Here is a 24,772-nt window from a genome sequence, read left to right as displayed (position 1 = left end):
TAGTGTAATAATGTTTGTTATAAGGCTCTGAAAATGTTACTGAATGATGTATCAATGTATTTCCAGCAAATATTGAAATAATAAAGGGTCTCAATATGTGCAGTGTCACATGACCAGAGCTGTTTACATCCTGGCTGTATTTGTATAGTGTGGTCATAGAATGAGCAAACATGTTGACAGCAACTATTGTGACCGTTGGGATAACACAGTGTATCTATGTACAGTACACATGCTAATGTTGCATTCCATTTGCTTGGGAAGTCATAGCTGGGAAGAGATAGGGAGAGAGAGAGACATGGTGGGAAGGAGAGGGCGGGGAGGATGTAAACAGCTCTGGTCATGTGACACTGCACATATTTAATTGACCCTTATTTCAATATTTGCTGGAATTACATTGATACATCATTCAGTACACATTTTTGAAATAATTGTTTTGAGACATTAAGAATAAAAAGTCAAAATGATCTTATTCTAGCTTCCCAAATGTGAACAGTTTCTGGTTTATATAGATTTAAATGTATATAGATTATCTGAAAATTGTCAATCCGCTTGGCACATGTAAAATTCACAAACTTTTTGCTGTATATTGGGTCCTGCCAATGTGGCACCAAAATACCAATCCACATTACACGCTATACAGCTGGCAATACTGTTAATAGTGACATACCTACATAGGTATGGAAATGCAGCTGTACAGAGATTGTCACCGGCTGGTAGTGAACTGGACTTGTGTCATGGTCACTGATGACAGTAAGGAGGGCCACTGCAACACCCTGAAGCTCTGGCTCATCAGGCTCGTCCTGAAGGAATGAAAAAGACATAATAATCACAAATAAATCCATGGTTTCTACAAAGTGCAGCACAAAGCTAAGTATATGGAGTTGTGTTTGTAAGTTGTTCATATTTTAGTTAGAAATAACAGTTTTTGGTGAGAAGGTTATTTTTATTTAACCAGGTTAGTCCCGTCGAGATCAAATATCTCTTTCACAAGGGAGACAGACTGATACTAACACTGATACTAAGCTCAAGAACAGAGATACTTTTTTACTAAACTTCTGATCACTTAACTTCTGATCACTTTGAACAGAACACCAAGCCAATTCATTTGTAACAAGGTGAAAGAAAACAGGCCATACTTCTCCAAATCAACTGTATGGATAGACTAAACAAGGGTAAGTCCTAAAACATGTTAGCATTTTGATGAACTGCACTTGTCTACTCCACCATCAGTGGCTACGTGCTAAGCTTCAGAGTCATAGGCGGCGGGTGTGTAAGGCACAGGCAGGCTATGCCTTCCCAGACCAGTCGACACATTTAAAAAAAAAATAATAATAATTAAATAAAAAAATAAAATGATTCATTAGATGATTCATCCAGAGTGGGTCATATGTTCATCAGATCAGTTAGTATAGAATACGTTAGAAAATAACGCTGAATCTTACTGTGGCTTCCTCGCGCCGCTGGCAGATGAGCGTGGAACAGATTTTTTTCTATTATGGGATGTAGAAATGCCCGATCCATTTCCAGGTTGTATAATAGTATATACGTCCAAATAACGTTGTTTATTGAGTTAGGGCGAGCGATCTATTATCCAGTGTTTCAAGATGGAGTCGCGGGAGCTATAGCGAGTGGCCGGACCACATATGGATGAGTACTACCGGTTCAAAGGTTAATATCCGGTTGGCGATCTGCCGATCGGCCACCAGATGGCGCTCTTGAACCGCTAGAGAGTTGAGAGGAGATCAGCAGTGTGTCTCAGGGCTCCGGAAAGGAAATATGATTTCGATGACAGATTTTTGAAATATTGACATCAAAGACGAGTTACGGCGTCTTCGGCAGAATGAGCATGGCTCGGAATGACGTGAAAACTCGTCCGCGGCGATCATAGTGTTAATGTACAAGTTTAATGTTTAAGTTTAATGTACATTAAACTTGAAAACAAGAGATCTAATGTACATTAAACTTGAAAACAAGTTTTCATTCAGTCTGTCTTGTCTCTCCCTCCATCCCAACGGGGGGGGGGTAGAGTGACTATACTGTGTATATGTAGATGTAACATTGGAATGCGGCGCAACCCCCACACACACACAAACACACACCATTGAAATGCTAATTTTGGCGCATCCCTCTGGTCTGCATCCCCTTAACAATTGTATGTATTGAGCTGTACTGTACTGTACCCATTCTGCAATCTGTTAAATAAAGTTTTCATTCATTCATTCATCAGCTGGGTAAAATGAGATATCTTACTTACATAAAAATCATTAAAATGGTTGGCAATATCACATGGTTTGGTTAGGACAATTCCATATGACTCAACAAAAGGTGGACAGACATTGGATTTTCTACCCATAATTTGATTTAAAACATTCCATAGATTTTTACTAGGGATGCTCGATATTGGCTTTTTTACCGATACCGATATTCCGATATTGTCCAACTCTTAATTTCCGATACCGATATCTACCGATATCAACCGATACCGATATATGCAGGGTTTCCCCGTCCAAAAAACTGAATAATTTCAGGTAACTAATAATTTCACTGGATATATACATAACAAATATTGTTATTGTTTTAAAAAAAATTTAAACCGATACCGATATTTTCCGATATCACATTTTACTGCCGATATCGGCCGATAATATCGGTCGGCCGATAATATCGGACATCCCTAATTTTTACCATAATTTCTCACCATTTTGTTTATTTTGTGTGTGTTGGTGTTGCCCCCCCAGCATACCACAGCAAAGAAGAGGGCACCAGCAACCACAGACTGGTAGAACATCTGCAGCAGTTTGCTGCAAACATTAAAAGACCTGAGCCTTCTCAGGAAGAACAGTCTGCTCTGTCCCTTCCTGTAGGGCCTCGATGTTGTTCGTCCAGTCCAGTTTACTATCACTTGACCCAGGGTTGTTCCCAGCCTAGTGCGACTCAAGGTTCTTTGGTAGACTATTGCATTGGTCCATTCATTGAAGATGAACGCAATGCGACATCCTTTACTAGGCTCACCCACCAACAGTGCAGGTGCTGAACTGCTGATCCGAATGTATAGGTAAACACAATATTATGCGTTTTCATCAATAAATAAATGGCCAAAAAAAGATTTCTCGCACGCTCCCGCATGCTCGCATTACTTTCATGGGGCCCAGAATCTACAGCTACGCACACACACACACACACACACACACACACGTTGTCTGTTTTGCCTCAATACTGTATATATATATTGATGCAAAACAGAATAATGTGTGTTGTGTGTGCGTGCGCGCTGCGGTGGCCAGGAGTGCGCAACAAGATGGTATACTTTATGGATTATGAATAGTATATTCCACTATAGCAGTATTATATGGTGTGCTGTACATTTGAATCGAATCTAATGTGCACGCGGCCATCGCATTATAATGAGCTGGACAGGTGTGTATGTCTGTGTGGTGGTGACGTGAATGCGTATCTGCCATGCGAGACTAGACGAGCAGGCTGTAGTCAAATCTGAAGTGTCCGACGTTCTGACTCCTCCCCCGGCTGCACTCGGCTACTCTCGTCTATTTTCGAGGCGAGCCGAAATCAATCTCGAACACGCCTACTTCCGTACTTTCCGCGAATCAGCGTGCGTCCTGTGGCTGGCGGAAGTTGCTAGTGAGCGGATTCTCCGGGGATGCAGCTGGAGGCTACTCGTTTAAAGTATAGACGTGTCCGTGTCCGCTCCTTTCGACAGCATCATTTGCGTGCAACCAAAAAAAAAGGAAAAAAAGTTCCATCCCATAATTGCCTTCCCTAATCTCCAGCTCACCTGCCGCCTATGTTCAGAGTCTCTATGCAGATAGGAGAATCTGTCTGAACGACAAAGAACTCGAACGAAACTCTCCCTCCCTCGGCCGTTATTGGCGCAACCTCATTCCTATATGGGTAGATAGGTAGACGGCTATGAGCCCAGATGCAATGAGTAATTGTCTACTCAGTATCACGTAAGCGTCATGATTACGTCATTACAAACTGGGACTTGATGGGAGAGCAGGAGATTCAATGCCTTCAGTCACAAATCCGCTGTCAATGCAAAGGTAAACATACCTCTTTATATAGAGACGTTTTATATAAGAATAATCTATTGTGTATAACATTCAACTCACGATTCTACATGGGCTTCAGGTGGTGGTCTGCGTCTTCTCCGCGGTGGTGACAAAGTTCCCGCAACTGGCGAAGAATCTCTGAAATATTGGATTGACAGTGACACACAACAGAATATTATTTTACGCCTGAATTTCCCCAAAATTGCTAATTGGCTAATTGGACAGCACTTCTCCACCATCAGTGGCTACGTGTCAGATAGGTGCACGACAAAGAATTTGCGAAACTCTCCCTCCCTCGGCCGCTATTGGCGCGACGGTGTAGCGGTCATTCCTATATGGTAAGATAGGTAGACGACTATGAGCCCAGATGCAACGAGTAATTGTCTACTCAGAATCAACTAAGTGTCATGATTACGTCATTACAACCTGGGACTTGAATGGGAGAGCAGGAAAGATCCAATGTCTTCAGTCACAAATCCGCCAATCAATGCAAAGGTAAACATACCTCTTTAGTGAAGTTTTATATAAGAATCAACACCAGTGAACTTGTGTATAAAATTCAACTCACGCTACAGGCAGTCTCGGCCTGCGTGCAACTGCTGGTCTCTGGTGGTAATTCGGGAATGGCTTCAAGTTCCTCTGGCGAAGAATCTCTGAAATATTGAATACGACAATCAATTTTTGATGCCAGTGAGAGAGGGAGACAGAGATAGAGGGAGAGAGAGACAGACATAGCACTGCTGTGTCTTCAAATGACAAAGGTTTTGGCAATGTAGGTGTTGTGTGAAGTGGAGGGGGTCGGGGTGAGAGAGACAGAAAGACAGAGATGAAAACACAGAGAAAGGTGTGAAGTTTGAAGTGGGGTGGGGGGTGAGAGAGACAGACAATATTGAATTGAAAGATAATACTTACTGAGCTGAGACAATGGCAGTGTGGTATGGGCTGGAGTTATACATTGGCATTCCTAGAGAAAGAGCGACATAATTAACAAAATAAGGAAAAATAAGCACCATCAAAGTAGTTATCAATGAGCACCATATACAGTAGCAAGTGTACCTAGCTCCATATACCTAGCGCATGTCTGGTGGTAAAAACAAAACATGATTTGAGAATGTGTTAGTTAACTCACCTTGATAGCCTTGGGGGTGGTGATGATTGCCAGCAAATTCTATAAAGAAGACGATCAAAATATTCAAAAAACCTTGTATGCAATTTATCAAGACTGTGTATATTATATATTTATGTTTAAAGTAGCAGGAGCTAGAAGTTCAAATATGTCAGTCTTTCATAAGTTACAGTATGTCATGGCACAATAGCCAAGGCACAGCAACTGATGGCTAATAAAATAGTCACAAATGTATAAAAAGGATCTTGTTGACTCAGGGACAAAATACATACCATTCCTTACTTGGTGTGGTTCCCTCCTGAAATGGATTAAAATAACCGTAATTAGTCACTGTAAAATACAAGTTCTCATTGCAAAATAGTGAGACACCGAATAAGCTACTCGTATATGCACTTAACTTTACATTTCCACCCATTTAACTAACATTTCCAGTCAGTGTAAAGTATCCAGTAAGGCAGGACTAGTAATCCAACCGCCACCTATTGAAACAGACTGGAGACACAATAAGAGTGGCTGAGAGAATCACATAGCTATATCTATTAATCTAGTGAATTGATACCGGTTGGTTTTGCTTCAGCACGAGTTAGCACCATGCACTCTGCATTGTTAGTTCACCATTATTAAATGAACAAACTGCTTCACAGTGATGCTGGTGTGACCTCTTCTATTCTGTCCTGCCTGCTGTCTCATCAAGGACCGACACGGAATCAGGTGCTGGAGCAGTAGAGTGTGGTTTTATTCTGTATATAATTTGGAACACACAACCACAGCTTGTAAGGTACAGAGACAGCATTGGGTCATCTCCATCAGCAAAGGATTCATGTGTGCTGACAGACTTATCAAACATGGATGATTTTATAGTGGAATTAGTTTTACACAAAGTCTGATAGAAATACAAATAATAAAAATAAAAACATTTACTTATAAAATACATGTATCTTAAAATAAGACAATAGAGTAAACAACATTACAAAATAGCATAATAACCTCTTCCCTCTAAAGCCCCATTTTTTATATATAACAAAAGGCAGAATGAACATCACTGCCACCCTGCTGGATTAAATGCTGAATTGTAGGTGGCCTGAATAAGTATTTACTGTGCAAAATAACCAAAACCAGATAAACAATTATCTGTTTTTTATGAAGCACAGATCATGTTAATTAAGTATTCTGAGTCTGAGCAGACAGAAAAGCATCTTACCCTCAGCAAGGGATTCCTTTGTGCTGAAGACCCACAATGCAACACAACAACTTCAAGCTGAAGACCCACAATGCAACACAACAACTTCAAGCTGAAGACCCACAATGGCAACACAACAACTTCAAGATGAAGACCCACAATGCAACACAACAACTTCAAGCTGAAGACCCACAATGCAACACAACAACTTCAAGCTGAAGACCCACAATGCAACACAACAACTTCAAGCTAAAATGCCTCACATACAAAATGAAATAAAATATAGAGCCATGGCTGTGTCCCAAGTTTAACACAATTGAACTATAATAAAGTATTATTTTGTTAACACTGGTTACAACAATGCTTATGCGACTATTAAAAACGTACAGTTTAATCACGAAACAAAATGGCGGACTAACGTTAGCTAGCATACTAGCTACTGTAATAATATGCAGTAGCGAATTCCACCGGCCTGGCCGTGTGGCAATAAAAGGAACTTGAACTTGAACTTGAATACTATTTGCAATATCAGCGCTACACGTATAACCATGTAATTTCAATGTTGGGCATTTCAGCATTGAAAAACAATCATCTATACTAAATTGATTCAATGACCGTTTTTCAAATGTTGAAATGGTATCTGTAATTAAATATTGAATCAACATAGCTTTTTCAACCTCAACCAAAAATAACCAATCTGACCAAAATCCAACATTTAATTAATGTCTTTTGCTATCTGGGAAACATGCAGGTTGCATGTTTTCATGCACACATCAGCACACTAATGTTACTGCATCAGACAGTAATGTTGAAACATAGAAATGAGTGGAAAATATATTTTTTATAAGATAAGATAAGATATTCCTTTATTGAATTCTACCACTGAACCACCAATACTCTGTATTTACTTAATTATTTTAAGTTGTACTTAAGGTATGCTTTTACATTATACTTACTTAATACGTGAATAGTTCCAAGGCAATCAAAAACTATGAGTTTAATTTAATCAAAACATAAGAACAAGTCACACAAACTCAACATATGTAAGTTAGTAGAACTTTCATAGAATATTGAGTATATCCTACTCAAACTAATTGATTATTTTGAACATGCAGTTTACAGTCTGTATCTACTTAATTATTTTAAGTTGTACTTAAGTTATGCTTTTACATTATACTTACTTAATAAGTGAATAGTTCCAATTCAATCAAAAACGATGAGTTTAATTTACTCAAAACATAAGAACACGTAACACAAACTCAAGACATTCAAGTTAGTAGAACTTTCATAGAATATTGAGTATACCCTACTCAATCTAATTAATTATTTTGAACATGCGGGTTTACAGTGTTGTTATGATGCCTTCTGAAGATCTATAGCATGACCATACCGGTGTAATTCCCTTCATCTATCTCCATTTTTACATGATCCAAAAGATCAATCAGACATGTGTCCGTGGAGTGAGCGGTTCTGAATCCTGACTGATACTTATTTTGTGAAACAGTATGTGTTTAAACACACCATACTTTCCTGCCATCATCTTGACAGCTGTCATGTTATTGTCTGTATGTCTGTCCATTATGTCTCTTAACTGTTTCATGTTATTGTCTGTATGTCTGTCCATTATGTCTCTTAACTTTTTCATGTTATTGTCTGTATGTCTGTCCATTACGTCTCTTAACTGTTTCTTGTTGTCTGTATGTCTGTCCATTATGTCTCTTAAAGGGGAACTATTTTACTATTTCTTTCACTATTTGGGCACTTTTACACAATTCCTGTGAGTCTATGGAACACCTCTGTAATATATATATTTTTTTTATTCATTGTTTTGTATTTCTAATCAAGTCCTCAAAAACAGCATTTTTCTACCTCAAGATCTCGAGCTGTTTTGAGCCTGGGCTCCTAAACCACTGTGCAGCGTCGTGTTCGCCTGAACATTAACATGCAGCGGTGTCTTTATGACATCACATATAGGGCACATTTTCAAATGACTCAGTTCAGTGAGGGTGAATATTGTGAGAGGAGAATTGGAAGAATGCGCCAATATGAGAATTTTGAGACATAGATCATATTAAAGGGGAACTATCTTATAAATGGCCTTTTTGAGTGTTTAGCATTGTTTCCTAGCTATGTGAACTTATATTAATCTGATCTATGTCTCAAAATTCTCATATTGGCGCATTCTTCCAATTCTCCTCTCACAATATTCACCCTCACTGAACTGAGTCATTTGAAAATGTGCCTATATGTGATGTCATATAGTCACTGCTGCATGTTAATGTTCAGGCCGGCCGGCCCGGCGCAGTGGTTTAGGAGCCCAGGCTCAAAACAGCTCGAGATCTTGAGGTAGAAAAATGCTGTTTTTGAGGACTTGATTAGAAATACAAAACAATGAATAAAAAAAATATATATATTACAGAGGTGTTCCATAGACTCACAGGAATTGTGTAAAAGTGCCCAAATAGTGAAAGAAATAGTAAAATAGTTCCCCTTTAATATAAGTTCACATAGCTAGGAAACAATGCTAAACACTCAAAAAGGCCATTTATAAGATAGTTCCCCTTTAACTGTTTCTTGTTGTCTGTATGTCTGTCCATTTTGTCTCTTAACTGTTTCATGTTATTGTCTGTATGTCCATTATGTCTCTTAACCCTTTCACTGCCACACGACAGAAGGTTAACCCTTTACTATCACACAACCGACGGCGATGCTCCATCATTAGCATCAATAGCTCCACATCCGCGCTAATGATGGAGCATTTGCCGTCGGTTGTGTGATAGTAAAGGGCTAACCTTCTGTATTGTCACCGTGAAAGGGTTAACCGGGGCTGTCGTGTGGCAGTGAAATGGTTAACTGTTTCCTGTGAAAGTCCTTTTCACGTGATGCAACATTGGGGGTCAAAAGGGGTCGCGGTGGAGCGGGTGAACAGAGGTCAGATCACAGAGAAACTGGACTGCAGAGGTCAGATCACAGAGAAGCTGGACTGCAGAGGTCAGATCAGAGGTCAGATCACAGAGAAGCTGGACTGCAGAGGTCAGATCACAGAGAAGCTGGACTGCAGAGGTCAGATCACAGAGAAGCTGGACTGGAGAGGTCAGATCACAGAGAAGCTGGACTGAAGAGGTCAGATCAGAGAGAAGCTGGACTGGAGAGGTCAGATCACAGAGAAGCTGGACTGGAGAGGTCAGATCACAGAGAAGCTGGACTGCAGAGGTCAGATCACAGAGAAGCTGGACTGCAGAGGTCACTCCGGCCATGTGGTAAAAGAAAGGCCCAGCAAAGCCTCTATCACCTCAGGAGACTGACATTTAGGAATATTATTATAAGAACATTTCTTATTATGGTTATTGCCCGCCAACATTAGCTAAAGGAAGTGCGTGCGTGTGTGTGTGTGTGTGCGTGTGTGCATGTGCATGCGTGTGTGTGTATGTGTGTGTGCAGGGCCGCCTCAGGGGGTGTGCGAGCAGTGCGGTCGCACAGGGCCTCGCGGGAAGGGGGGCCTCGCAATTTTTTTTTTTTTTTTTTTTTTATTATTTTAATTTTTTGCGAGGCCCCCCTTCCCGCGAGGCCCTTTTTCATCACAGACCTAAAATCTAGTTTTGCTTATATGCTTATATATTTCACATTAGACACGTTTGTAGAATGTGTCTGACTTGTTCCTGCCTCTGCGGCTCTGCAGACTGCAGCAGTGTTCCGGTTTCTGCGGCTTTGCTGCTCTACAGATTTTAGGATAGTGTTTCCGGGCTCTTCTCGGACACACGAGGTACAGGGATGATCTAATCCAGCGCTATTCAGAGGAGCAAGTGGATGTCTTTTCAAAAGCAGCATGGATCAGAAGAAATTACACCGTGGGCCAAGAAAGTCTCCTTCCAACTTTACCATTGATACTGCGTTATGGTGAGTTCATGCAACCTATTATATTCCCGCCGTGGATCTCTCTCTCTCTCTCTCTCTCTCTCTCTGGAGCGAAACTGGTCGACTAGCTGTTGTAGTATGGAGTTAGTAGCTAACGGTGTGTGGCCTGGTGTCAGCGCCTGTATTGCTTTTCTCATGTTGTAGTTTCAGTGGTAACAGCATAGCTTGCTTCTGCGTTAGCTAATGGTTAGCGATAGCCGTGTTAGCCAGTTAGCTGTTTAGCTACGACGTTAGCTGCCGGCTGCGCACATAACGTTAGTTTGATGCTATCAGTTAGCCTAGGCTAGAGTTAGCTGTTAGCTTGTGCTACGACCATTGACATTAGCCGTGAGAATAGCAGGGGGTTCTGGCTTATTTTTGTCCAGCCAGCGAGAGGCCTTTCGTCAACGTGGAGACCTGTGTTGCGGCCTTTCGCCCTGCGTTCCTTGGTGCAGGTAAGATTAATGAAAATGTCATGACATTACCCCACTCTTCCTTCCTTCCCCTCCCGAATGTTTTGTTAATAACGATGTTTTTTTCCAGGCAAAACATATGCTACTTCACAACATTTGGAGATACGACATGTGCTGTGTGTGAATGTCTTGGTCGTTTGTGTAGCTTGGGTAGCGTTGGGCCGTTGGCCAAAGCTGTGTGTGGCCTGGTGTCACAGTACCTGGCTAGCCTATTTAGCTGATGTCGGCCATTGGCTCCTTGCTGCTTTGGTTTCTCTGGTATAGACCCTCTTCTCTTTGGATTTAAGTGTTGATCTTTGTCCTTTTGGATCTCTCATACATGCTCTCTCTCTAACACACACACACATGACAAACACACATGCTCTCTCTCTCTCTCTCTCTTTCTAACACACACAGTCTGCCTATGGCGGCCTTTCTCGATGGCTAGGCTGTGCTCGCTGAGTCTGTACATAGTCAAGGATCTTCAGTCACAGTGCTCAGGTATTCTGCCACTGTGTACTCTCTGTTTAGGGCCAAATAGCATTTCAATTTCTTTCCAATGTGTGTCTCTCTCTCTCTCTTTGGATTTAAGTGTTGATCTTTGTCCTTTTGGATCTCTCATACATGCTCTCTCTCTAACACACACACACACGACAAACACACATGCTCTCTCTCTCTCTCTTTCTAACACACACAGTCTGCCTATGGCGGCCTTTCTCGATGGCTAGGCTGTGCTTGCTGAGTCTGTACCTAGTGTGTCTCTCTCTCTCTCTCTCTGTACACTGTATATTGACTGTAGAACGGGAGCTCTCTCTCGCTCTCTCTCTTGCTATATGTTGACTGTATCATGCCCCGCCTCGGGCAGCGCTATTATTTAAGAATATGTTGACTGTATGAAAAAAAAATATATATATATATATATATATATATATATATATATATATATATATATATATATATATATATATAATCTTTTTTTTTTTTTTTTTTTTAACCTTTGGGGGGTGGGGGGGGGGGGGGGGGTGGGGGGCCTCGCGTTTAAATCTCGCACAGGGCCTCGCATTTCTCCCAGGCGGCCCTGTGTGTGTGTGTGTGTGTGTGTGTGTGTGTGTGTGTGTGTGTGTGTGTGTCTGTGTGTGTGTGTGTGTGTGTGTGTGTGTGTGTGTGTGTGTGTGTGTGTGTGTGTGTGTGTGTGTGTGTGTGTGTGTGTGTGTGTGTGTGTGTGTGTGTGCGTGTGTGTGCATGTGCGTGCGTGTGTGTGTGTGTGTGTGTGATTGAAGTCTGTTTTGCGGTTGATGACTAGACAACAGGGTGTGTAAAGATAAGGCGGAGCCAGCAGCAGGGTGTATTGGAAATTTAAGTGTAGCTGTTGAAATAAAGATTAACACGGAAACAAATGGTCGTTCGTTGGGTTTAATTTGAGCAGCCCCACATGGCTGGACACATACTGACAGTAAAGCAAAACAAGATGCCAACATGTGCCACGATAGATGGAGTTTCAGGGTTTATATAGCATTCTCCGTCAGTGTTGTGTGTGTGTGAGTGTGACTTCAGGAAGTGAAAGTGTGTGTGTGTGTGTGTTATGCTTACACGTGCATGTGTGTGCTTGTGTATGTATGTGCGTGTGTGTACGGCTATGTGTGTGTGCTTACCTATGCGTGGGCGTGTGTGTGTGTGTGTGTTTTCAGGAAGTGAGGTGTTGCATTGTCTTGCAACATCACTTGACCTGTGAACTTGAGACAGTTGACATGCCGTAAAACACTTGTAGTCAGTTAGTTTCTTAGAGGAAGTCCCTGTTTGTCAGAGATCGCATAAGGGTCAATTGTCGTGCACATGCATGTGTGTGCGTGTCTATGTGTGTGTGTGTCTATGTGTGTGTGTCTATGTGTGTGTGTGTTTTCAGGAAGTGAAGGTGGCCCAAATGTGAAAGCTATGAACTTGACAGTTGGAGGGTCGTAAAAACACTTATAGTCAGCGGGTTTCGTAGAATGCTTCTGCCGGCAGAGATTGTAAGAAGGTCAAGTCTGCCTTGTGTTGTAATGTGAGTCCACAGAAGGGTCAATTGTCTCCTTTGTGTCGCAATGTGTCATCAGTTTGAAACTCTTGGGACATATATCAGGCCTTTGGAAACAAAAGGTGATTATGTGTTTAACATGTGAATATAAAACAGACCTTGGTCACAGACATTACAATGGGCCATGCGGTCATTATGGACACAGTATTTAGTTGTATATCAAAGGTTTATCTCATTTGAGGTGTCATACGAATTGTAAACAGATAGGTCCCAGATATGGTACATGGGCAAGGTGATGTAAACGAAGTCAGACCCTGTGGTCGTGTCGAGGTCACATGATAAAACAGGAAGCCAAGATGTCACGAAGGCAGACACAGTATTGTTTAGTGTCAAGGCCAATGTGTTCTTTAGGTGTGTATAGCAAGCATATTAATTGATATGCGATCACAATTATTCCACTACAATTTCACCCTTTTGATCGAAATATGAATTAATATGCCAAGAACATAACATCGAACTTGAGTGAGCATAGCAGCGGAAAAAAAAATTAAAATTCAAACATAGTTCCTAAAGATTAATCAACTACAGCATATAAAGACAAACGCAATCAAACATAGTCTCCAATATCCAAAGATAAGTCACAGTCATTAAAAATGAGGTAATTTTGAGGTAGAATGTTGTGGCAGGGAAATAGCTAGAAAAAAATTGTAATAATAAAATACAAAAAAAAAATAACTCAATAGGCATACAGAAATAAAAGAACATCTCAGATAAAACAGTACGTAAAACAAAAGATCTCTACAAATCGCATTGACTCTAAACATTGCTTCTAAACAGAAATTAGCAGTCACACAGAACTGTAAGAGGTAATTAAAGTAAAAGGCAAATGGGGCATGCGAGGTCTAAGAGGTGAGGACAAACAATAAGGAAAAGTTATTCATATCAAATTCAATAGGTAAGTAGAGTAAAATAATAAGTAAATCATATCAAATTCAATAGGTAAGTAGAGTAAAATAATAAGTAAATCATATAAAAATAAAAGGCAAATGGGGCATGTGAAGTCTAAGAGGGAAAGATAAACAATAAGGAAAAGTTATTCATATCAAATTTAATAGGTAAGTAGAGTAAAATAATAAGTAAATCATATCAAAATAAAAGGCAAATGGGGCATCTAAAACAAAGCTAAATCTCACCAAATTCAAATGGAAATTAAAACATGACAACTAAGGCACGAGGTACATATCGTCCACAGTGTATATAGTTATATGTATAAAAGTAAAAATAAGCGGCGTCTGAGATAATGCTTACAGACACGTTTTGAATGCATATTGTATGACAATTATTTCACCCTTTTTATAAGTGGCTTAGCAACCAAGCAATTCTCTGTATATAAAAAAATAACAATCCGAAACGGACAATTAAAAGCGCCGTCAAACTAATTTGAAATAGAATATACATGTATGTATAAAACTCTGCAATGCAGGGGTAGTAAATCAGCAGTGACAGTTGTGTGTAGCAGGAGCCGCGGTTGTCCACTTCATCCGTGCATGTTTCCTCTGAATGGGTAGGCGAGAGAGAGAAAGAGCTATAGAGAAAACACGGGCGAAGTGTCCAGGCTCCGTAGCAGCGTTCAGAGAGTGAGCCAATTGTTCAACGTGCGTTATCAGAGAAAATTGTTCAGTGTTCTATCAGAGAAAGAGAGAGCCAGGGTGGGGGCACAACAATCAGCGGGGGGAATGTCCTCCTGGGTCGGGGCGGGGTGTGTGTGTGTGTCTATAGGACACAGAGGGGGGGGTGTCAGCGTGTTGAGGGGGATGTGTGCCAGTGTGTCAGTAGGTCTGTTTCTCTCGTCTCACGCCGGACAGGCTGGTGGTGCGGTCAGAAAGGTTTGCAGCCTCCGGTCGTGGTCACTGTCTGTGCTGCTGGCCCCTCGTCCACATGGGCCCAGGAAAACCTCTGGCCGGGTGGGATTGGAGTGGGAAAAGCTATGGTCACCCCTGATAAACGGTCAAAATGTCAGTTTGTATATAGCTTCAATAACATATATATATATATGGATGTTGGTAAATAAAACTCAAAGGATATGTTTCAGAACAAAATATTTAAATCATTTATAGATTGTATAGTGATATTGTAAAGGAAAATACTATGACCTTCATGAAACCATATAGTGATTGTATAACTATAGTGATTGTATAACTATTCCGTAAGACATTTTCAAACTTTGTCATGTATCAAACAATAATTATATCTTGCATAGCGTCGGTCAGCCGGTGTCGATTTACTACTGTATCAGGCGCTTTGTTGTGTTAGAGGCTATAACCATTCAACAAGCTGTTCTTTACTGCAGCCGGACGTGTGTGTGTGTGCTTTACTTCCCTGTGTGGATGGAGGCCGGATCCCGATGCGTCTGTCCCATCCATCCCTCGGACCCCCACTCCGGCATGGCAAGCGAAATGTTCTGTTGTCCCCACGAAATCCACCTTTGGCAGGCCACAGTCTTTGGTTATCAAATCTTTGTCTTGTTGTGGTAGAGAATTTTCCGTTCTTTTCTTTTCCTCCTAGATTGTTCTTTCGGTGTGTTTTGCGCGTGGGAGAGCATTTCTTTTTGGTCAGTGGTTTCCTGTGAGTTCACAAGGTCGTAGACGTATTGTTCAGGGGCTCCATGTGAGTTCACAAGGTCGTAGACATAGATGTGGTAGTCCCCGTCGAACATTATGTAATATACTGTGGGTTTGGCTGGGACTTGGCAGATCACCAAGCCGGTCCTCCTCACGGTGCCGTCCTGGTAGTCCACTCTCCTCCCTACCAGGCCCACTACTCCGTCGTCCGGTTCTCCGTCCTCTGGCAGCAGATGTCTGTATTCTGACTCAGGCAGGATGCGGAGGTCTCCGCCCTTGTAGTCGTCCCAGAGTTGGTACATGAACAGTACCGGATCGTTTTTGTAGGTGATGAAATACCATTGTGTCATGACGGGGGCGTGGGACAGGACCATGCCCCTCCATGCGTTCTTCTCCCCGTCATCTCCCTCGAAGAGGTGGTCCACGGTTCGCCCCACCAATTCCTCCACCCCGGGGGGCACCTTGATCTTATTGTTCACGACTTTCTCCGCCAGCACCTCCAGGTTGGACATGCGCTCGTCTTTGAACAGCTCGATGCCGTAGACGCAGTCGCGTTTGTCGTACTTGACCATGTAGAGGCAGCTATCGTGAGGTGCTGCAGAACCGTGCCCTTCCACTTGGTCACGTTGCCTTCCTCCCACCACCCGTGGGCGATCCTTCTGCCCAGCATGTTATCGGGGTCGGGGGCTGGGGTGATGAGGGTCGAGGGCCTCAGCTCCTTGCTGCTGCGTTTTCTGCACCGTGTCATCGGAGTGGTTTCCAGCAGGCCAGGATGTGAGGGTCGAGTTAGGGAGGGCAAGACGCCGAGACCCGGCTCCTCTAAAGGCAGTGAGAGAGAGAAGTACAGGGATTTGAATGTACCGTCGGCTGTTAGTTCTAATTTATTTCTTCAGGATTGATAGGGCAACCAGTGTCATGTCACATGAGAGTCTAATGGTTTCGATTCCGGAATTTGTCCCAAAACAGTGGTGTACGTATCCTAGCCTCTTGTTAGCATTTATAAAATCTCTTAATGATTTCCATTCATCACGTTTTACTGTTCTATCTGTGATGGCTTTGAATGTCAATTCTGACATAATTACGTGTCCCCTATATCAAGCGCCTTGTCTGTGATATGGTAGGTTGAAACCGGAGTGTTTAAACGTAGTGTCTGTCACTTTGACAATGATGTATATATGTTTTTGTAGGCTTGTTATTCTCCCGTTAAACGGAAGAGCACCTGTGACAACATGTCCAACACTTCCCAGTGTTCGTCATCGATGTTCATGAACTCGCGGGTTCTGTCAGATAACTCTCGTTCTAATTGCGCGTTTAATCTTCTTAATTTTAACTCGGTTTCTGTGGGTCCCTGCTCACAGCCGGGGTCTGTTCTTCCACACACGTCACAGAGAGATGAGGTGCCTGTCTGCGTAGTCTGATTTTCGTTCATAATTTGTTTTGCGCCCGTCCGTAAATTTAATTAGTAGCTATGTGTAAATTCTGACATATTCATGTGTCCTTAATAGCAAATCTTGTCTTAAAAAAGACTAGATAGAAAACAGAAACAAAAAACAATAAAACCACAGAGTAAGCAAGAAAATAAAATAATCCAAAGATAAAAAACATACAGCATTATATCAGTGACAACAACACCATGATAAGAACATGAATTGTAACGCCAGCAATGTTTAATCTATCTAATACTATTCTATTGAGGTCCAAAGCATAGGCAGATAGTCCCACCATGAGAGAACAAAATATTTTTAAACAATTTTTTAATTAGTTTTTATGTCTGTAAACAGAGTCCAAATTGTTTCCGTTTGTCATCAATTTGTCACCTCCTTCCGTTAATTTCATGTCTGGTGTGTCAATCTGATTTAACGAGAAAGAGCCGTTTGCTGGAAAACCACATTTCTCTGACCAATAAGGAACATGCATCAAACATTCACTCGCTACCGACCACACCCGTAACGTTTGTTCACTGCTCCCTTTCGCGTCACAGTCCCTCTTCCCGCTTTCTGTGTTTTGAACAGTAATCAAACTAAATACGATGTTGCCCCTTTAATTGAATGAACATCTCTTGTCGCACAGGGTTCCACTGGAGGAGTTTGAAGCATCTTTACCCTGCTTTTGCCACGTACTTGTGCAAAAGCCAATTCTTCGTGTTCACGGATACTTTAAACAGATACGTCTATCTGAGTCTGAAATTTCGTTTTAGTACAAATGTCAGGAAAAACTGTCGGCTTCTGTCAGGAAACAGCAAGCGATGTACACCGTATATTTGTTCTGACCGCGACCTTTTGCAATATCAACTGGTTGTTGTTTGTTACACAAAACCTTGAAAACTGCAATATCAACTGGTTGTTGTTTGTTACACAAAACCTTGAAAACTGCAATATCAACTGGTTGTCTTTGTAACACAAAACCTTGACAGCGTAATATCAACTGGTTGTTGTTTTTTACACAAAACCTTGAAAACTGTGGGATACCCACCCTGGTAAACTTCACTCCTCCAGCGGGAATCTTTGTGAGATAATGAGATTCCAGCAAGACGGCACCCTTTCTCAGTGGTGAGGTTAGTGCGTTTTTAAAAGATTATAAAATAGGAACATAGAGCATTTATTAGGTTAGATTATAAGTTATTATGTTATTATCCACCCAAAAAAAATTTGAATATATATTTTTTTTAATACGTTTTTAGTAAGATCTGAATTTCAACAGCTCACCGGAGGTCGAGGTTTCAAAGAGGTGTCCTCTGGTTCGATACAAGTGCGCTGTCGTCAGACGGCCCGGTCGTTCGGATGAGTGATCCCTCTTCTCGGACAGGCTTTGGTGTCGAGGTAGAGATTGGCAGGCCTGCTTGCACCTCCGTTCGGCCGGTCCCGTCTGAATCCAGTGCAATGTATCCTGTCGTGACGTCAAGTTGTATTGGAAATTTAAGTGTAGCTGTTGAAATAAAGATTAACACGGAAACAAATGGTTGTTCGTTGGGTTTAATTTGAGCAGCCCCACATGGCTGGACACATACTGACAGTAAAGCAAAACAAGATGCCAACATGTGCCACGATAGATGGAGTTTCAGGGTTTATATAGCATTCTCCGTCAGTGTTGTGTGTGTGTGAGTGTGACTTCAGGAAGTGAAAGTGTGTGTGTGTGTGTGTGTTATGCTTACACGTGCATGTGTGTGCTTGTGTATGTATGTGCGTGTGTGTACGGCTATGTGTGTGTGCTTACCTATGCGTGGGCGTGTGTGTGTGTGTGTGTTTTCAGGAAGTGAGGTGTTGCATTGTCTTGCAACATCACTCGACCTGTGAACTTGAGACAGTTGACATGCCGTAAAACACTTGTAGTCAGTTAGTTTCTTAGAGGAAGTCCCTGTTTGTCAGAGATCGCATAAGGGTCAATTGTCGTGCACATGCATGTGTGTGCGTGTCTATGTGTGTGTGTGTCTATGTGTGTGTGTCTATGTGTGTGTGTCTATGTGTGTGTGTTTTCAGGAAGTGAAGGTGGCCCAAATGTGAAAGCTATGAACTTGACAGTTGGAGGGTCGTAAAAACACTTATAGTCAGCGGGTTTCGTAGAATGCTTCTGCCGGCAGAGATTGTAAGAAGGTCAAGTCTGCCTTGTGTTGTAATGTGAGTCCACAGAAGGGTCAATTGTCTCCTTTGTGTCGCAATGTGTCATCAGTTTGAAACTCTTGGGACATATATCAGGCCTTTGGAAACAAAAGGTGATTATGTGTTTAACATGTGAATATAAAACAGACCTTGGTCACAGACATTACAATGGGCCATGCGGTCATTATGGACACAGTATTTAGTTGTATATCAAAGGTTTATCTCATTTGAGGTGTCATACGAATTGTAAACAGATAGGTCCCAGATATGGTACATGGTCAAGGTGATGTAAACGAAGTCAGACCCTGTGGTCGTGTCGAGGTCACATGATAAAACAGGAAGCCAAGATGTCACGAAGGCAGACACAGTATTGTTTAGTGTCAAGGCCAATGTGTTCTTTAGGTGTGTATAGCAAGCATATTAATTGATATGCGATCACAATTATTCCACTACAAGGGAAAGATGGGACCTATTGTATTATTCAGCCAGCCAGCCAGTCAGACAGTCAGTCAGTCAGTCAGTCAGGAAGGAAGGAAGGGACACCCACGATCGTAGGTAGGAGAATATTATTTTTCACACAAATTCGTATTTTTTGGCCTTGCTCGATGGCGCCCTCTAGCCTCTGGCCTCTGTCAGCAATATCAGCTGAATCACAGGACTGCGTGGCTTCCAAACTGAACTGCTTAGAGCCAACTGTCTCCTTTAACCTGCGCTGAACTGTTTAGAGCCAACTGTCTCTTCTAACCTGCGCTGAACTGTTTAGAGCCAACTGTCTCTTCTAACCTGCGCTGAACTGTTTAGAGCCAACTGTCTCTTCTAACCTGCGCTGAACTGTTTAGAGCCAACTGTCTCTTCTAACCTGCACTGAACTGTTTAGAGCCAACTGTCTCTTCTAACCTGCGCTGAACTGTTTAGAGCCAACTGTCTCTTCTAACCTGCGCTGAACTGTTTAGAGCCAACTGTCTCTTCTAACCTGTGCTGAACTGTTTAGAGCCAACTGTCTCTTCTAACCTGTGCTGAACTGTTTAGAGCCAACTGTCTCTTCTAACCTGCGCTGAACTGTTTAGAGCCAACTGTCTCTTCTAACCTGTGCTGAACTGTTTAGAGCCAACTGTCTCTTCTAACCTGCGCTGAACTGTTTAGAGCCAACTGTCTCTTCTAACCTGCGCTGAACTGTTTAGAGCCAACTGTCTCTTCTAACCTGCGCTGAACTGTTTAGAGCCAACTGTCTCTTCTAACCTGCGCTGAACTGTTTAGAGCCAACTGTCTCTTCTAACCTGCGCTGAACTGTTTAGAGCCAACTGTCTCCTTTAACCTGCGCTGAACTGTTTAGAGCCAACTGTCTCTTCTAACCTGCGCTGAACTGTTTAGAGCCAACTGTCTCTTCTAACCAGCGCTGAACTGTTTAGAGCCAACTGTCTCTTCTAACCTGCGCTGAACTGTTTAGAGCCAACTGTCTCTTCTAACCTGCGCTGAACTGTTTAGAGCCAACTGTCTCTTCTAACCTGCACTGAACTGTTTAGAGCCAACTGTCTCTTCTAACCTGCGATGAACTGTTTAGAGCCAACTGTCTCTTCTAACCTGCGCTGAACTGTTTAGAGCCAACTGTCTCTTCTAACCTGTGCTGAACTGTTTAGAGCCAACTGTCTCTTCTAACCTGCGCTGAACTGTTTAGAGCCAACTGTCTCTTCTAACCTGCACTGAACTGTTTAGAGCCAACTGTCTCTTCTAACCTGCGCTGAACTGTTTAGAGCCAACTGTCTCTTCTAACCTGCACTGAACTGTTTAGAGCCAACTGTCTCTTCTAACCTGCGCTGAACTGTTTAGAGCCAACTGTCTCTTCTAACCTGCACTGAACTGTTTAGAGCCAACTGTCTCTTCTAACCTGCGCTGAACTGTTTAGAGCCAACTGTCTCTTCTAACCTGCACTGAACTGTTTAGAGCCAACTGTCTCTTCTAACCTGCGCTGAACTGTTTAGAGCCAACTGTCTCTTCTAACCTGCGCTGAACTGTTTAGAGCCAACTGTCTCTTCTAACCTGCGCTGAACTGTTTAGAGCCAACTGTCTCTTCTAACCTGTGCTGAACTGTTTAGAGCCAACTGTCTCTTCTAACCTGCGCTGAACTGTTTAGAGCCAACTGTCTCTTCTAACCTGCGCTGAACTGTTTAGAGCCAACTGTCTCTTCTAACCTGCGCTGAACTGTTTAGAGCCAACTGTCTCCTTTAACCTGCGCTGAACTGTTTAGAGCCAACTGTCTCTTCTAACCTGCGCTGAACTGTTTAGAGCCAACTGTCTCTTCTAACCTGTGCTGAACTGTTTAGAGCCAACTGTCTCTTCTAACCTGCGCTGAACTGTTTAGAGCCAACTGTCTCTTCTAACCTGTGCTGAACTGTTTAGAGCCAACTGTCTCTTCTAACCTGCACTGAACTGTTTAGAGCCAACTGTCTCTTCTAACCTGCACTGAACTGTTTAGAGCCAACTGTCTCTTCTAACCTGCGCTGAACTGTTTAGAGCCAACTGTCTCTTCTAACCTGCGCTGAACTGTTTAGAGCCAACTGTCTCTTCTAACCTGCGCTGAACTGTTTAGAGCCAACTGTCTCTTCTAACCTGTGCTGAACTGTTTAGAGCCAACTGTCTCTTCTAACCTGCGCTGAACTGTTTAGAGCCAACTGTCTCTTCTAACCTGCACTGAACTGTTTAGAGCCAACTGTCTCTTCTAACCTGCGCTGAACTGTTTAGAGCCAACTGTCTCTTCTAACCTGTGCTGAACTGTTTAGAGCCAACTGTCTCTTCTAACCTGCGCTGAACTGTTTAGAGCCAACTGTCTCTTCTAACCTGCGCTGAACTGTTTAGAGCCAACTGTCTCTTCTAACCTGCACTGAACTGTTTAGAGCCAACTGTCTCTTCTAACCTGCACTGAACTGTTTAGAGCCAACTGTCTCTTCTAACCTGCGCTGAACTGTTTAGAGCCAACTGTCTCTTCTAACCTGCGCTGAACTGTTTAGAGCCAACTGTCTCTTCTAACCTGCGCTGAACTGTTTAGAGCCAACTGTCTCTTCTAACCTGCACTGAACTGCTTAGAGCCAACTGTCTCTTCTAACCTGCGCTGAACTGTTTAGAGCCAACTGTCTCTTCTAACCTGCGCTGAACTGTTTAGAGCCAACTGTCTCTTCTAACCTGCGATGAACTGTTTAGAGCCAACTGTCTCTTCTAACCTGTGCTGAACTGTTTAGAGCCAACTGTCTCTTCTAACCTGCACTGAACTGTTTAGAGCCAACTGTCTCTTCTAACCTGCACTGAACTGTTTAGAGCCAACTGTCTCTTCTAACCTGCACTGAACTGTTTAGAGCCAACTGTCTCTTCTAACCTGCGCTGAACTGTTTAGAGCCAACTGTCTCTTCTAACCTGCGCTGAACTGTTTAGAGCCAACTGTCTCTTCTAACCTGCACTGAACTGTTTAGAGCCAACTGTCTCTTCTAACCTGCACTGAACTGTTTAGAGCCAACTGTCTCTTCTAACCTGCGCTGAACTGCTTAGAGCCAACTGCCTATGAACATGCCTTACAGCAGCCAAAAGAAAAACTGAAGGACCCATTTTTCGTTTTGTCAAAATCATTCTGGGATCTTCAAATGCCTCTCATCCACTGACAAACTAAACTTCAAGGCCTCCTCTTCATCTGTCAAAACCGCGAACAGCATCTTCACTCACCTGCCTTCCCGTCGTTGAAAACAGACCCACGGCTAAAAGGCCGCTCTCTCTCATCAGTATAATCAACAACAACAAGCAGGAAAGTTACGTCTCCCTCCATCCAACCTGCGCCTGAATACTGCGGTCGAGGTCATGATGAGAGAAGGCACCACGGCACAATCAAAACATGCATTTTCTATTATATATTAAAAAAAGAGAGAGGAGAGGAGGGGAGAGGAGAAGAGAGGAGGGAGAGGAGAAGATAGGAGGGGAGAGGAGAAGAGAGGAGGGGAGATGAGAGAGGAGAGGAGAAGAGAGGAGAAGAGAGGATGGGAAAGGAGGGGAGAGGAGAGAGAGGAGAAGAGAGGAGGGGAGAGGAGAGAGAGGAGGAGAAGAGAGGAGAAGAGAGGAGGGGAGGGAGAGGAGAAGAGAAGAGAGGATGGAGGAGAAGAGAGGAGGGAGAGGAGAGGAGAATAGAGGAGGGGAGAGGAGAGAGAGGAGGGGAGAGGAGAAGAGAGGAGGGAGAGGAGAGGAGAAGCGACTTACACATTTTGTACGACAAGTCAGCAGGAAGGGCACAACTCTATCAGCTGAGTAACAATGTTCATCAAAGGGTTGAGTGCTACAGTGTAGGTTAGTATATTAGGACAAGTGCATGACAGTAAGGTTAGGTTTTATTTTGTCATTCTGATGATTTTGATGATCTCTAACCCACCAGTCTTTGTGTGTTTACGTGCTTGCACAGTGTGTGTGTGTGTGTGTGTGTGTGTGTGTGTGTGTGTGTGTGTGTGTGTGTGTGTGTGTGTGTGTGTGTGTGTGTGTGACTGTGTGTGTGTGTGTGTGTGTGTGTGTGTGTGTGTGTGTGTGTGTGTGTGTGTGTGTGTGTGTGTGTGTGTGTGTGTGTGTGTGTGTGTGTGTGTGTGAGTGTGTGTGTGTGCTTGTGTGTGTGTGTGTGTGTGTGTGTGTGTGTGTGTGTGTGTGTGTGTGTGTGTGTGTGTGTGTGTGTGTGTGTGTGTGTGTGTGTGTGATTGTGTGTGTGACTGTGTGTGACTGTGTTTATGTGTGTGCGTGCGTGCGTGTGCCTGCGTGTGTGTGTGTGTGTGTGTGTGTGTGTGTGTGTGTGTGTGTGTGTGTGTGTGTGTGTGTGTGTGTGTGTGTGTGTGTGTGTGTGTGTGTGTGTGTGTGTGTGTGTGTGTGTGTGTGTGTGTGTGTGTGTGGAGTCATTCAGGTGTGACTGGTCACCGACTCCGCAGTCTCCATCACTGCGGGGGGGGGGGGGGGGGGGGGGGGGGGGGGACGAGGAGGATAGGCAGGGGAGGAGGAGGAATGAGAGTCGTCTCATGCAACTAAATGCGCAGGAGTTTCATCCACTGCAAATGTATGATTTCATACTCTTACAGTGGGGGGAGGAGAGGAGAGATGAGGAGAGGAGAGGAGAGAAGAGGAGGGGTAGAGGAGAGATGAGGAGAATAGTGGAGGGGAGAGGAGAGATGAGGAGAGGAGAGGAGAGAAGAGGAGGGGAGAGAGGAGAGATGACGAGAGGAGAGAAGAGAAGAGGAGGGGGGAGAGAGGAGAGAAGAGGAGAGATGATGAGAATAGGGGAGGGGGGAGAGAAGAGATGAGGAGAATATGGGAAGGGAGAGGAGAGGAGAGATGAGGAGAATAGGGGAGGGGGAGGAGAGGAGAAGAGAGGAGAGGAGAGGAGAGGAGAGGAGGGGAGAGATGGGGGAGGGGGAGGGGGAGGGAGGTACAGGTATGGGCAGGGTAATAATAGAACAACATAAATATAGGAAATACAATTACAGTAGATCAGAATATAACAGTAATGAGTGGCAGGATTTAGTCAGACAGTAGTAACAGTGATGATGGTATACATGGTCCGTAGACCAGAGTTTGTGTAGTGTTTATTATTAAGAGTCAGACAGTCCTAACAGTGTTTATTATTAAGAGTCAGATAGTCCTAACAGTGTTTATTATTAAGAGTCAGATAGTCCTAACAGTGTTTATTATTAAGAGTCAGATAGTCCTAACAGTGTTTATTATTAAGAGTCAGATAGTCCTAACAGTGTTTATTATTAAGAGTCAGATAGTCCTAACAGTGTTTATTATTAAGAGTCAGATAGTCCTAACAG

The 24,772-nt window shown here is 42.9% G+C and overlaps 1 pseudogene across 1 annotated transcript; it reads right to left on the bottom strand.

Moving 5' to 3' along the window:
* Positions 1 to 9,530: 9,530 nt before the first annotated feature.
* On the bottom strand, positions 9,531 to 16,036 carry LOC311235703 (spindlin-Z-like; annotated as a pseudogene). The gene is made up of 2 exons: positions 15,372 to 16,036; positions 9,531 to 9,551 (listed from the first exon to the last, which is right to left on the bottom strand). The product of its transcript is annotated as a spindlin-Z-like (transcript).
* Positions 16,037 to 24,772: the final 8,736 nt, after the last annotated feature.

Source organism: Notolepis coatsorum, assembly GCF_963971535.1.
Source record: "Notolepis coatsorum genome assembly, chromosome: 10".
NCBI lineage: Eukaryota > Metazoa > Chordata > Actinopteri > Aulopiformes > Paralepididae > Notolepis > Notolepis coatsorum.
The sequence above is the reverse complement of the archived record's forward strand: the minus strand, read 5'-3'. Positions and strand labels throughout refer to the sequence as shown.